The following is a 14,854-nucleotide window of genomic DNA, read 5'->3' on the forward strand; positions in this document are numbered from 1 at the left end:
CGTTATCCAGCGATTCCCATATCCACGTTTGTAAGTTACCTCAGATGTATTATCGTGTTATTCCAATTACAATTAATCCATTATCCCCGTAATTTCCCGGCCGCGTTTGTTAACTACTGGCCATGAATCAGAATATATTTATACTGGGGGAATCCGATGAGCTGTGAAGCTCTTTCACAGACGCCATGAGGTTGTGGCTCCGTGGTAGCGCAAGATTGAAATCCTGTTTTGGGAGGCGGGGTGGTTGACTCAGCCCATCATCACTCCAGGGTCGACTGAACGAGTACCAATTTGTAAGGGGAATCAACAGTGGTCGTCCTATGAACAGACTGCCCCCGCCATAGGAATATGGAATTTCCACCACTGCGAACAGAAGGTGGGCACCAAGGCCAGGATATCAATGGAAACACATTTGAATGTGTAACAACGAATGTTGCCAACAGATGTATTCGTCGGCGCATTTTCTCCCCGCTTATATTCCAGCGCCGTTATCCCCGTTAACCCCCAGCCCCAGCCACGTGAGTTGGCGCTCCCCTCTCCCTCCTCGACGTTATCAGCAAGAGCCAGAAAACCCTTGTCACGAGTTACCGATCTACGGGAGGCGACGCCACACACGCCACGCAGTGACCGCACCACGCAGGGTGTGGCGGAATTCCATGCAGCAGCAGCAGCAGCAAACAACATCAGCAGCGACATCTAACATCGATTATATATACACTGGTCAACACACTTTTTCTGGCACAAGGTATTCCAACGGGTTTAAGGTAATTTTGGGGTGCTGATTCGAAATCTAGCATCAGTTTTTGCCAGAAAAAGTGTGTTGTGTGTCACATCAGGCGTTTGAGATGTCAAATATTGAATTTTCAATAAAAACTGCAGAAGAAAAATATTTAATAAATGTGGATATCTACATAAAATAATATTATAAACACACTATCCTAAAATACAGCACCATATTTTAACACTAAAGCAGTCACTGACTCGCAACAACTTGCAATCATATGTGACAGAGTTCATTTCGGGTAAAATCAATGAAAATGGGGTATGCCGATAGCATAAAAATGAGATGTGGTAGAGCAAATCTGAGATCAGATTTAGAATCAGCACCCTGAAATTAGTCTAAAACAGCTGCAAAAGTCCAGGCCAGAGAATTTTTTTTTGTTTTGTTGACCAGTGTTATTCACGCTTATAGATCGGGGGCCGTAAGGTTATAGATTTGAAGCTTTCGTGACTGCAACGATTCATACTCTTAGGTTTTTCGGTAAAGTCACGTACGTAAAAACATTTTTTTGAAATAATAATAATACAGACAGTAAATATAGCTGTGACGGTCCCACCTGATGACGGAGACTTGTGTTTCCTCCAAAACGTCGTGATTTATTATTTTATTTCTATTATTTCCATTATTTATTATTATTAATTTTTTTCCTACGTGACTTTACCGAAAAACCTAAGAGTATGGGCCGTAAGGTGTTGATCAAGGCTGGGTGGGGGCTTCTTGGACCTCACAACATTTCGGCTGACCGGCTCAGGCTCCAAGCCACTCGGTTCGTCGCTTTCCAGGGAGCCGCACCAAGCGAGCGGCTCTGAGCCGTGGCTTGGTTCAGGCTCAGCTCCTAGGCCATGATGTTGCTGATGGCTGGGACCCATGGCCATTGCTTCTGAGCCGGCTCAAGCCCGTAAGCGTGGTTTTGAGCCAGCTCAAACTTGAGCCAGAGCCATGCCAATGAGCCGAGCCCCTGACTCAGAATGACGGGCTTGATCAAGCCCATTAAAACAGGGGGCGTTGGGCCAACGTTGTGCTTCAACAGTTCCAAACGTATGCCAACGTTTACTCAGAAACTGCAGCAAAAAAAAACAATGGAAAATCCTCGTCCGCATCATCACCGTCACCCCTCTCACTGCGGCAGTTTCCTCAGAGTGGGCATGGAGCCCATCGAGGGGAGGAGGGCAGTGGTGGTGGTGGCAGGGTTGCTGGGCGTCGTTGTTGTCCGCAGACCACTTGGTGCAGTGTGCTCAGATGGAATGGGCTTTGACATCTCGATTCCGCGGCCGATTGCCGTGTTTTTTACGATACGGTAGATGCAGATCGTGTGCGAATATGGCATTTGAGCTCACGCAGCGAACGCGACGATTTAAAGGCGAGATAAGAAATGCAGTAGAGTATACACGGGACAAGCAGTATGGAACAAATACAGTATACACGAGATAACTAGTCAATACGTTCACTCTTACAGTACTAGCTCTACCCCTAACAAACTACCCAACCCGTCACTTGTACTTATCCCTAAAAAAATTAGCCAAACAGTCAACTATTACTAGCCATACCCACTAACTAATTAGCCAACCGGCCACTGGTGCTCACATAACCCTAACCGATTAGCAAACCAGCCAAGGAAAGATTTATAAACAACACACCTACCTCGAACTAACCAGCCGACTAGCCACTCGTACTATCCCTAACCCCTAACCGGAGGTCGCAAACAGGTTTTGATTCCTTACCCGTACCCGGCCCCACCAGGGTCGCAAACGGGTACCTGATTGCGACCTCTGGGATGAAGCCATGTTGCAGGCGCGGGTGGGTTGATTCTAGGAACTTGAATTGTGAGAAGAGACAAGACGTTGGGAAATGAGTGACAAACGGTGACTCACCAGTGACTCACGGCCTACCCGTACCCGGCCGCACCAGGGTCGCAAACGGGTACCTGTATACGGGTAGCCGGGTATCGGGTAGGGTACGGGTATCGGGTACCCGGTTGCGACCTCTGCCCCTAACCAATTGTCCAAACAGCCACTTGCACGAACCCTGGGCCCCGTGCATGCCGCTAACCCCCCCCCTTCTCCCCGACCTCTGACCCTACCTGCAGTTCCAACAGTCTGGTCGTGACAAGGCCCCCTTGCAGTGTTGCAGAACGTTAGACACGATCGCCCCCTGCCTGCAGAGCGAGGTTATAGCCCGGGCAGGACAGAGAGGGCCGCACGGATGCAGGGAATGTAGCAGTAGAAGTTCAATTCCCAGGTTGGCTTTTCGTGGCTTCTGTGACCGCGTAAAAAGGCGGTGTGCCGGTGTCGTTGAGAGCCTGGGTTCGAATCCGGGTTTCAGTCGATCAAGCGTGCATTGGGTTCTCAGGCGCTGCGAGTTGATGGGTTTAGACCGGTCAGGATTGACTCACAGAGAGATGAATATACTTACAATTCCGGCCGTAGACTTACATGGAGACTCATATACCCACATGGAGACGCACAGACTCACATACAGACCTATATAGAGACCCATAGCCTTAAGTAGAAACTGACAAGACTTAGACAGAAACCAAAAGATGTACATGGAGGTGCAGTGATGCACATAGAGACTCATATACTGACATGAATACCAATTGACATAGAGGCACATGAGAAACCCACTTTTCTTTTTTTTAAAGCACATTATGTATAAAGTTGGTGTGTCTCAAATCAGACAAATCCAGTTTTGAGCATTACCGTTTTCTGGGCAAGTTGCCTGAAACAGGGTTGATGCTCTGCTCACTGCGACAGTCCCAAACTGAAATTTATTCGTCTCACCGACGACACGACCCCAGCAGTACGGGTTTGCACGGCGTGTAACCTTGAAAGCAAGAGGCCGCCTTGTGAAAGAGGCTTGCAAAACCTTCCTAAAAGCGTCTCCTTTCCCGTAAACACTTTCATAAGAATTGTAAGCCTCGGGTTACGAAATCAATCTCCCCAGTTCCCTACCGTGAATGATTGTCAGTCGTCATCCACCGCTGGGTGAAGGCTTTTGACAGAGACTATTTTGGAAGACATGTAGATGCATAAGCTGAACAGAAATATGTGGGAGATGAGGTGGCACAGGTGAGGAAGGGAGAGATTAGGTAGCAGGTGAGGTGGGAGAGAAGGGGAAAGAGGGGAATAGATAAGGTTGGAGGTGAGGTCGGAGATGGTGGGGAAAGTGAGAGATATGAGGAGAGAGATGGTGGAGAGAAGAAAGTGAAGATATATAGTGAGAAATGATGTGGTAGAGTCGGTAGACGAGGTCGAAAGGAGATATACGATGGGAGAGGAGACATTGAAAGAGGTGGGAGAAGTGAGGAGATAAACAGGGAGAGGTAAGGTGGAAGAGGGGGTACGATGATAGGAGAGATGACGGGGGAGAGATATAGTGAGAGAGGAGGTGGGAGGGGTAAGATACGGTGGGGGATGAATACAGATGAACAGAGAGGTGAATGAGAGATGGTGGGAGAGGAGGGGGCATTGACAACGAGACATGAGGTGCGACAGGAGGGGGAGATTTAGTGGGATATTCTTGCATATGGCAGCAATATGTTCAGGAGCCAGATGCCAATGTCGAGGTCAGCTGGCCACAAGAGGGCTTCAGGGAAGAACAGCGGGAGATGAGGGTGGGGGATGAGGTGGGAAATGAGACGGACACATGAAAGCGACGCGGTGGGAGATGTATGTACGTATGTTCATATTATTTCGCACCGTACGTTGCCAATCGTGCTAATTGTAAGTCCGAGGTGGGATAATAACTCGAACGCTAAAAAAAAATTCTTAAGAAATGAGTTTTCAATCGAGATTTAAAAGCGCATACCTCCCGCCGTGACTTCCCAAAATGGGTAGCAGGTGCGTTCCAGACGGCCGCAGAGTCGCATCTGAAAGATGAGGTGGTTGCTGGTGGCGGTGGTGGGGAGACAGAGACGTGCGTAACTCAGGAATGCAGACGGGCACTCCAACGCGGCTTCGTGCTAAATCCGCGAGGCTTTGGGGCGCTGCATCCTCAGCCGCACAATGCGTACAACCGTCCACGGCCAAACATTCCCATCTCCCGGCTCTCGGTTGAGAAAATCGGCGAGCTTCAGTGGCATTTCGCTCGGATAATCATCATCGTCGTCAGCATCACCATCATCGCCAAAGCTTGTAGTTATTACTTCCGAAGCGATGGAGAGGAATGCGTCTTTGATAAACTCGAGGGGACCAAAGGAAATCGTGGGACGAGCGAGGCAGGAAAACAATCTTGCAACAGGAATTTTGAGTTTTGATTTGCTTGTTTTCAACAAATTAGTTAACAACACTGCGGATTTAAAAGTGGGGGAAATATTATATAACAGGAGATTGTCACATATTAAGAAGGCAAATTGTCCGAAACGTCATCTATTACACGTTTTACCCTTTAACATGTTTAGTGCTTTTGTTACTTTTTGCTACGTTTCACAATCATGCCTTTTTATTGTTTAGGAATTACATCTTTGACTTGGATATATATGATGTGAATAAGGACCATTGCCCGAAATATCGTTGTATATGTTCCTGTTAAGGCTACACACAGTTTTATTGACGTAAGTGTTGAGTTTTTATTTTGTTAATTGTGCTTGTGCACCACTGCCATCAACCCCACCAGCACCACCACCAAATCACGTGTTCCTATCGAGAACGCGAAACCAGTCCTGCGGAACAGTTTCAATAAATAAGATTTGATAATGAAGAAAACGTGTATGCATCTTTCCCACCATACGTTGCTAAGCGTGCTAATCGGAGGTGCGGGGAAATCGGAGACTCGGGCAATCGGAACGACGACGGCTGAGCAATTGCTGCCGGTTCGCTGTCAACCAGCGACGATACCTGGGACCGCTCGCAACCGATCGATCAGTCGCTCAACCCAGAATCGCCGTCGCAATCGCGCTGCTTAACCAGCGCCCGCAACAACCGCTTTGCCCGCATCTGAGAAAATAGTTGCGCAAAGATATTGCACGGCGCATTCGAGATCGTAACAACCAAATCACAGTTGGGCACATGTTGCAATCACGTGCCGAGCAGATCGCGGCCGCTAACAAATCAAGTCTGTACTCGACTGAGATCAATAACTGGTTGCGCTACTGCTCGCAATCACTTGCAGAGACGGTTCACACAGAACAGTTCAGTTGCATGCAGCTGGTTGCTTAGGTGCGGACCCGACCTAAGGAAGCTTCAAACTCGTGTTGCACATCCCGGGACACGCGGATCCATATTTAATTTTGGGATAGGACCGCGAGGTCGTAGTTCTATACCAAGATTCTTGTCAATTAACCCTCTACCACCCGACGAGATTGTCACGTGTTACAAATGTTATTATATTTATATTATGTAGTTTGCTATTATTTATACGTGCCCGATGATGCTGGATGCCAAAATTGCCCGATGATGCTGGATGTAATTACTCAAACATTGTAAATGTTGTGGATTAACTCAACACACCGGTGGGCTAAAGTAGTGAACTATTTGTCTTTTGTCAACGTGACACTTTTTTTACTGATTGGCCGTGTCGGGTGGTGGAGGGTTACGACACATTTATAAATAACACGATCTAACCCAAAACCGTTTATTATGAATAATATTGGTCGCGAAAGCCTACTACGTGTTAAACTGTCTAACCAATAAAGCTGAACAAACCTCACCGGTGGCTTAATCTTTTTTTTTTAAATCAACACGACGTCGCTTTGCTCCAGCAGCCGTGAGCTTCATTAGGTGATCCTTATGGCGGTACCCCGGGGTACCAAATAATACAAAATGGGCCGAGGCAATTAAATATGTTATTTCTGGGACACTATCTTTCCCAGGGGTGCACTTAACTCAGCGACTGGGGTAACCAATCAATCCGAAATCGGTGCTACTCAGCGATGTCGAAACGCCAAACATCAGCATAAAAAATTCGTTATCGAAAATATCGACGTTGAAGAGTGCATCGTGTACAGCTCGTCGAGATGAGTCGATTGCCGCATCGCCGCCCATCAACAGACTAAAAGTGACTGCATCAGGAACATCATGTTACCCCGGGGTACCGCCATAAGGTTCAGTTAATGAATTCCGTTTTCCGAGGACCCCGCTCCTACACTACGTGGCCTGTTCGCTTGAGTTCTCTCACCTGGGTAAACAACGCAAACTCGAACCCCAACACGTACGTGGATCATTGTGGATCGACTACGTTGCAAGTGAAGGAAGCTTGTTCTGCGAAGAAGAGCCATTGCCCGTAACGTCGCCGATGAATATTTCTTCTTGTTTTCAGTCCACAGTGTTGTTGACGAGAGTGTTTGGTTTTGAGCACTAACTAATTAGCCAACCGGCCACTAGTGCTCACATAACCCTAACCGATTAGCAAACCAGCCAACGAAAGATTTATAAACAACACACCTACCTCGAACTAACCAGCCGAGTAGCCACTCGTACTATCCCTAACCCCTAACCAGAGGTCGCAAACGGGTTTTGATTCCTTACCCGTACCCGGCCGCACCAGGGTCGCAAATGGGTACCCGTACCCGTACCCGGCCAGGTACGGGTTCCCGTTCCCTACCCGTACCCTACCCGAAATGAGTGACAAACGGTTACTCACCAGTGACTCACGGCCTACCCGTACCCGTACCCGGCCGCACCAGGGTCGCAAACGGCTACCCGGGTACGGGTATCGGGTAGGGTACGGGTATCGGGTACCCGGTTGCGACCTCTGGTTTTGAGGCTGAGATGACGCCTGTTTGTTGCCCCGACTTGGATATCTTTCCATCGCCAGCTGCAGAGGTCACTGGTTGTTTACATTTTGCGCTCGGCTGGGATGGGGGGGCGTTAATAGGTGCCCCCCCCTCCCACACTCCACCTCCCACTGGCATATAGCAAAATAAATATACAGACAATACAACTGCTCACCACCACATCTGCCCACCGACATTAAACACACAATACTCTTAGTTCTTTCGGTAAAGTCACGTAGGTAAAAAAATGAAATGAAAATTAAAATAAAACAATAAAAATCACGACGTTTCGGAGGCAACACAAGTCTCCGTCATCAGGTGCGACCGTCACAGCCAGATTAGCTGCATCAAGTGAGGGAGGGATTCAAGATGTAAGCTCTTAAGTACTTGATGCAGCTAATCTGGCTGTGACGGTCCCACCTGATGACGGAGACTTGTGTTGCCTCCGAAACGTCGTGATTTTTATTTTTTATTTCAATTTTAATTTCATTTTTTACCTACGTGACTTTACCGAAAGAACTAAGAGTATGAATCCTTGCAGTCACGAAAGCTTCAAATCTAGAATGAAACACACAAGTCTTTTTTACACATCTGCTGCCCCTCCCCCTCTCCACTCTTTCATTTTGCCGCAAGAGGGCGCAATCTGGGCACGTTCATTCCTATCCTCTCGCGCGCGATACGTGCGCAAGGTGCCCTCTGGTTGAACTTCATCCACACCGTACGTCGCCAACCGTGCGAATCGGAGGTGCAGGATGGCAGCAGCAGCAGCAATGATGTTTGGGAGCCAGATGCCAACGTGGGCCACGACGGGGAGGGCTTCGGAAGAGTGTTCGTGTCGTGTTGATGCTTCTCCGTTGAAAGAGCGCAAGTGATAGTGGATTAGGGGCCGTCCATAAATGACGTCACGCGATTTTGGACGATTTTTTACCCCCCCCCCTCGTTGCACGGCGTCACAAATGTCTGACCCCCCCCTCTAGGTGCGTGACGTCATTTATGGACGGCCCCTTACACTCGCACGGTCTCTAGTTTGTGTTGCACGGTGGCAGTCACACTGCTGCGGCTTGTGGTCTTTAATGTATCTCGTGTGTATCTCTCGGTGTGTCTCTGCGGGGTTGACGACTTACACGATCCACAGTTCGGGCTGCATTGCCACAGTGACGCTATTGCGGCCTGTGGTCTTTAATCTTCCATTCGTGGAGATGAATGGAAACTCATCGGCCATGTTGATGATGTTCTGATGAGGTTGATGGTTACATCAGAACCAAGGTCACCAAGGCCGTAGCCATGGAGTCAACATTGGGGGGGGGGCAAATCTTCCAGGGGGTCTGGGGGGTCCCCCACAGAAAAAAAAATGTAAATTTTTAAAACGAATTTGCTGACTAAAATATAAAAAAATGCACTAACACATAGGATGGACTTTTTATTTATTTTTTACAATAATGTCTAATAGTGTATTGTATTACATTGCTCTATTTTTTCTTTTTTTTCTTTTCTTGTTTCATTGTATGTAATGGCAGAGATTAGGGATTAATAAAGTACAACCATGACTACAATCATATAAACATAAATCTATTTTATAGCAATATATTGGGGGGGGGGACATTTTGAGCATATTTGAATATTGGGGGGGGGATGTCCCCCCCCCCTGGCCACACCGGTTTCATGGTACACCAGCATGTTGATGACACAAGAGGGGGGAGGGGAGAGTGGGGGGGGGTCATCACCGACGCCGCTGCTGCCCCCTTATCCCAATCAGCAGCGGCGTGACGAGGTCGGCTTAATGAGCACGCGGTAATTAAAGGAGGGATATGAATAATGAATATATGAATACGCGCAAGAGGTCAAGGCGTAGCGTTCTCCCCCGCTCAGACGAGGAGACACTCGCAAACACAATCGTCGTCGTCACATCGCCCAATTAAGTAATGAGAGTCGTGTTTATTCATGTAAATCGTACGCGGACAAGAGAGAGACACTCACGAAACAATGGCGAATGTCTGTGATCCGTGATTACTGCGAACGCATCGACGAATAGAAAATGTTGCCATCGATTCTTACGATCGACTTTTATATATATATTTGTTGTATTATACGTGTCACCACTATACACGCGACCGAACGGATCGAGCGTGCCAGAGGAGGATTCGCGTGCTGCGATTACCTCCAGCCACTAGAGGCCGCTATATTCACCACTTCTCTTACAAAAATCAGCTAAATCGTAACCTAACGGTGGGGGGGGTGGAGGTGGGCAGCGATCGTTACGCCCCCCCCATCCCCCCGTTACATCTTACCCTATGACGCCACTCGAATGCGCGTGATGCGACTATCGACATCTCCACAGTACTGTGGCGGAACCAAGTCCATCCGTGGCAAAGGGAACGACCGCCGCTGCCGACTCCCCACCAAAATGCGGCCACGAAACTTTTTTTTCTGGAGAGGCCCTGCATTTGGGGATGTTTGGCGCTCTGTGTTTAAATAGTACGTGCGCGCGTGTGCTCTCTAGTCTAAGGCACAAGCCACGAATCGATTAAACAATGACTTCGGTTCGAAGTCGATCAATTATTCAAAGTTCAATGCCGGGTCTCACCCACGGGTACGGACGTGGTCGAAGCCGATCGCCCGCGAGCAAAACCACGGCCCGCGACTCCCGTTTCCTACAGCACGACTTCACTCCGTTGTGGACCACTTCAAAAACAGCCCTCGAACGATATTTATCCATCGCTGCAAGCGTCTTAGCCGCACTAATCGATTTTTAGCGGGGTGGGATGACGATAATTTAATTTGTGCTTCTAAATTCATCGGCGTTCGGTTACCTGTTGGGTTCTTTTTCCCCAAACTAAAAAAATCCTTTCGCGATGTTGCTGCTGCTGCGTCTGCTTCGTTGGCGGTGGTGCACAGACACGGACAACAACTCAACACATCCGTAAACAACAACCGTGGTCTTAAAATAAAAATATATAATAGGCGACGTTTCGGGCAACGGCCCTTCTTCATAGCCCATATAGAACTGTACATCCTAGCACATAAATATCGCTTGTTAGATTTTTTTAGTTTAAGGCCACAGTGTTATTGTCGGATGTCTTGAGTCGTATTGTTAATTGTGATTGGCGTATCACTGAAAGCAAAGCCCGAAGTTCTAGATGTGAGTTTGGCGTTGACTTGGACAATGGTTCTCCTGCCCTTCCCGAGGGAAGTACTGTATAGCACTTATATGGTAACTCCTAGGCGCGTCACAGAGCATTGATTAACCGATCAAAATCGATTCGTATTGCTCGTTGTACGACGTACGCCTTCCCACTGAATGATACTATATTTTATCGGCCTTGCGGAGGTGATTGGCCGAGTCGAGTCCAGACCAGGATCTTGAACTTGCCGACGTTTCGGTTACAACCAGCAAGCGTGGAGTTCCTGCCGCGGCTCCCGATTACATCTAATTACTGCAATGGGCATTGCTAAATGTGCAAATTAAATACAAACGTGTAATGCCATCATACCACCATGTAATTTGCATATCCAGCAAATATCGTCTTCTGCATCATGCCCGATTACATCCAATTAACGGACATTGCTGTATATGTAAATTACATGCTAATGCTGTACATATATTTATACTTAATTTCGCGAAAACCTACACAGAAAGAAATAATACAAACGAGACGGGTTAAAACAAAGAGTCAAAACATTAATCGATTCTTGAACCATTCAATCGTGACCCCGAATCGTGACAGTTCTTCTAAACACAGTTCTAATAACAATAATGCAACACGCGAACACGTTAATTTGCTTGTGACAGACCACATGGCCGGTCTCTCCCCCAGCATGCCCTGCATTTCACATGACATCATCCCTCCACGGAAGGTTAAAGGCTCTGACCCTGCAATGTCTTGCTTGATCCACTGCTGGTGGAAGAGGCCATCACTACAGGAAGCTCTTAGGGTAGGATTTCCCAAACTCCAGACTTCACTTATTCACTCACCTTAAGCCCTTCCACGCGCCGGATGATTGCTAAACACGTCCCACGTGACGCTATAAGCAATTGCCAGTATCTGTGTGTGCGTGCACGTGTTCCGCCTTAATTGTTGAGCGAGACACGTGGGGAGTGTTGAACGGTCACCGGGCGCATGCAGCGTGCAACGATGTGATTTGAATGGGAGTCAAATTGGTAAACGCGGATAGACGGAGTGTGGTGGTGGGTGGCGAGGCAGTAGAATTCAGGAAATCCTGCGATAGAGAGCCTCTCCGGGTGGTATATGTTGGCCGACTCTTCTCCCCACGCTGGCCAAACGTCTCGGGAGGAGGTGGGAGTCACCCACACTTTGCCCCACCACATCACCATGATCTGCCGTTCGACTAGCTGCGGTGTTACTGCTGGGTAGGTGGTGTGAGTGGTGGTGGGGAGAAGGGAGAGGAGGGGGGGTGAACATTTAAGAAACTAGATTTGAAGCTTTCGTGACTGCAAGGATTCATATTCTTAGGTTTTTTCGGTAAAGTCACGTAGGTAAAAACATCAAAATTAATAAAAATTAAATAAAATAAAGATCACGACGTTTCGGAGGCAACACAAGTCTCCGTCATCAGGTGGGACCGTCACAGCCAGATTAGCTTGTGTTGCCTCCAAAACGTCGTGATCTTTATTTTATTTAATTTTTATTAATTTTGATGTTTTTACCTACGTGACTTTACCGAAAAAACCTAAGAATATTTAAGAAACTTTCACCAGTGCGAAACATCACAGCGTCGCCACAGCAGCGTCAACGCCACATCACCGCCCGTGCGAAATGATGAACAGCACGGCCCGAGCAGAGCGACTCACTCGAGTCGACCCCGCGTGGCTGGAGGTGCACGCCTGGCGACGCGCGTGTGGTGGGGGGGAGGTCGTGAATTAGCATTGTCTGGCATTGGAATTGGATGGGATTCATGATTGGTGGTGATTGATAGGGATTCGCATGAAATCACGAACTAAGCAGGGCATTTTGGCACACGTTCCTACAGATGTATAAACTACTAAGCCCTAGACAATGTATATACACACACACATATAGAACTTTGCTTGTATATGTCACACATATACACGTATATACAGACAAAGATCCCCCCGTATAGCCTAAATAGACTGTTGGGGAATGTGCTGTTAGCGAGCACCTATAAAGGCCGGAATGGCACACACGGGGGTGGGTGATCAACACCACGCCCGGCCAACTTTGTCTCCCCAGTGCTGGTGTTTACACACCGCACCAGGTACTCATTCTAAGGCTGAGTCGACCTAGAGGGGACCCAGGACCGGTTCAAAATATTCGTCACCCATGTTTGTCGCTTTGAGCCGGAACCGAACTTTGGTCACCGGGTTCATAGCGCAGTACACTAACCACTGCGCCACCGCTCCCCCAGACATACACGCTTTTCACACGTTGGTAAAGACATATAAACACAGATGCAGTACACATCTACAACCACATAGACATAGCCACACAAAGACAGACACACACGAAGACGTACACATAGGCAAACGCACAAAAATATTGCCTTATTAGACCACTGGGGCAAGTGCTGTTAGCGAGCCCCTATTAAGGCCGGCATGGCACACGAAGGGGGTGGTGTGACCAGCACCACATAACGCCCGGTCGCCTTTGTCTCCCTAGTGCTTTTGTTCACGCACATTTTAGGCCGAGTCGACCTACGCCAGGTTCAGACACCACGGAGGTGCCACTGATGTTCTGCATCGTGGCCGAGAATCGAACGAAGGTCGCAAAGATCGTATCGCGATTGCGCCAGGCACTGCGCCACCGCTCCCCACTACAGTTGGATGGTATCACACGACAGGACACAGATGTGTGCACACACAGAGAGTTGCACATACCGTGTGTTAATATACAACGCGCATTTGCCCTTACTTGATTCGGAGGGACAGCCTAAGCAGGGATGGAGCATGGAATTGAACCCGATCCGGTTCACTCCTGACCAGAGTGCCCCAACGATTGCACTTCAACGACTGGGGCAAGCTCTGAGCCAGCATCGCTGAGACCCTGGGTTCGAGTCAGGGTTCAGCCACCCAACCACAGTGATTAACCTGGGGGGGAGGGGGGGGCTCGAGTGTAGCAGTGAGTTGATGGTCTCAGCCGTGCCACCAGTGACTTACACAGAGACGTTTTGACAATACGTAGAGACCTATCGAGTCACGGAGACCGGGTTGTGATTAAACCAGGTCTTCAAGTGTCGTCGTGAATTTATGGTTTCAGCCCTGTCACCAAAGACTGCACAAAAAAAACATCACATTCAATTTGGTTCTGCACTTACAGTAAATAATTTGGCAAAATTCCAGCTCTGAGAAGTAAACATTTACGATGTTACTGCTATGTAAAAATGACAAAAAGGTAAAGGTTCAACCCTGTGAGTGGTGGCTCACGCCGCTGCTGAAGGGCCTCCACTACGGGGAACTCTGGATAGTATTTGGTCTACTCTTCCACGCTATTCTATTCTTGGGTATGGCAGCAATATGTTCAGCAGCGAGATGCCAATGTGGAAGTCTGCTGGCCATGACGAGAGGGCTTTAGGAGAGAGTTGTTGTAGTTTTGCTGTTTCTCCTTTATTGATGGTGCACAGACCACAGAGTTTGGTCTATAGTTTGGGTTGCATGGGCATAGTCAGATCTTCCACGCTGACCACACGTCTTGAAAAAGGTGGTCGTGCCCACACTTTACCCCACCACACGCAACCAGATGATGATCATAGACTGTTGGTGAGTGAACCATTTTTTCCCGATTGACAGAGGCGGGACAATTTGCGAAACTCGCACCGTTGTTTCAACTGCCACGCCAGGAGATCGCATCGAATCGGCGACCTCTGGACGGCAAGTCCAGTGGTGCTGACCACTCATTACACCATGGCAACGTCCCGCGTGATTGCCATGTGATATGTCGTGAACACTACTTGCAGAGTATATAAAACATGTGCTTATAATGGCGTCTAAAAAAAGATATACTGAGTGGACTTTTGGTATGTTGACGTCCCCTACCGGGGGTCTTTATCTGACACAAGGTGATCCACTGCTGTCTGCGAGCGTTGGGAATGGAGATGATGTGTTTGTCTCTATGATGCCCGCAGCGCAGCTGGATGGAAAAGTAAAGACCAAAGTACAAAGTGCATGCCGCTAGGCGAGTACCCATCCATATCTTCTTATATCGAGGGCTCTTGCCTACAACGTCTGGCAGTTCACCGGCATTGGTTCGAGTAAGCCGAACTCTGCCGATGAGACACTCCATGTGGAGATCGGCCCAGAGTTTCGCTTGGACTAAATCAATGCTGCTGAAATCATGCACGCCCAGGAGGCCCCAGGGCAGTTGTGACGTGTAAAGAATACTTTATAT

General features: G+C 48.3%; 1 protein-coding gene across 1 annotated transcript in view; it reads right to left on the minus strand.

Moving 5' to 3' along the window:
• Positions 1 to 7,434: 7,434 nt before the first annotated feature.
• Positions 7,435 to 14,854, minus strand: part of YOD1 (YOD1 deubiquitinase) — an 87,794-nt gene continuing 80,374 nt past the window's right edge. Inside the window, exon 5 of the transcript XR_013639520.1 lies at positions 7,435 to 7,469. The gene's annotated coding sequence lies outside the window, so the exon portion shown is untranslated. The remainder of the gene's footprint in view (positions 7,470 to 14,854) is intronic.

The sequence above is a fragment of the Lampetra fluviatilis genome, chromosome 32 (genome assembly GCF_964198595.1).
Source record: "Lampetra fluviatilis chromosome 32, kcLamFluv1.1, whole genome shotgun sequence".
In the NCBI taxonomy this organism is placed as follows: Eukaryota; Metazoa; Chordata; class Hyperoartia; order Petromyzontiformes; family Petromyzontidae; genus Lampetra; species Lampetra fluviatilis.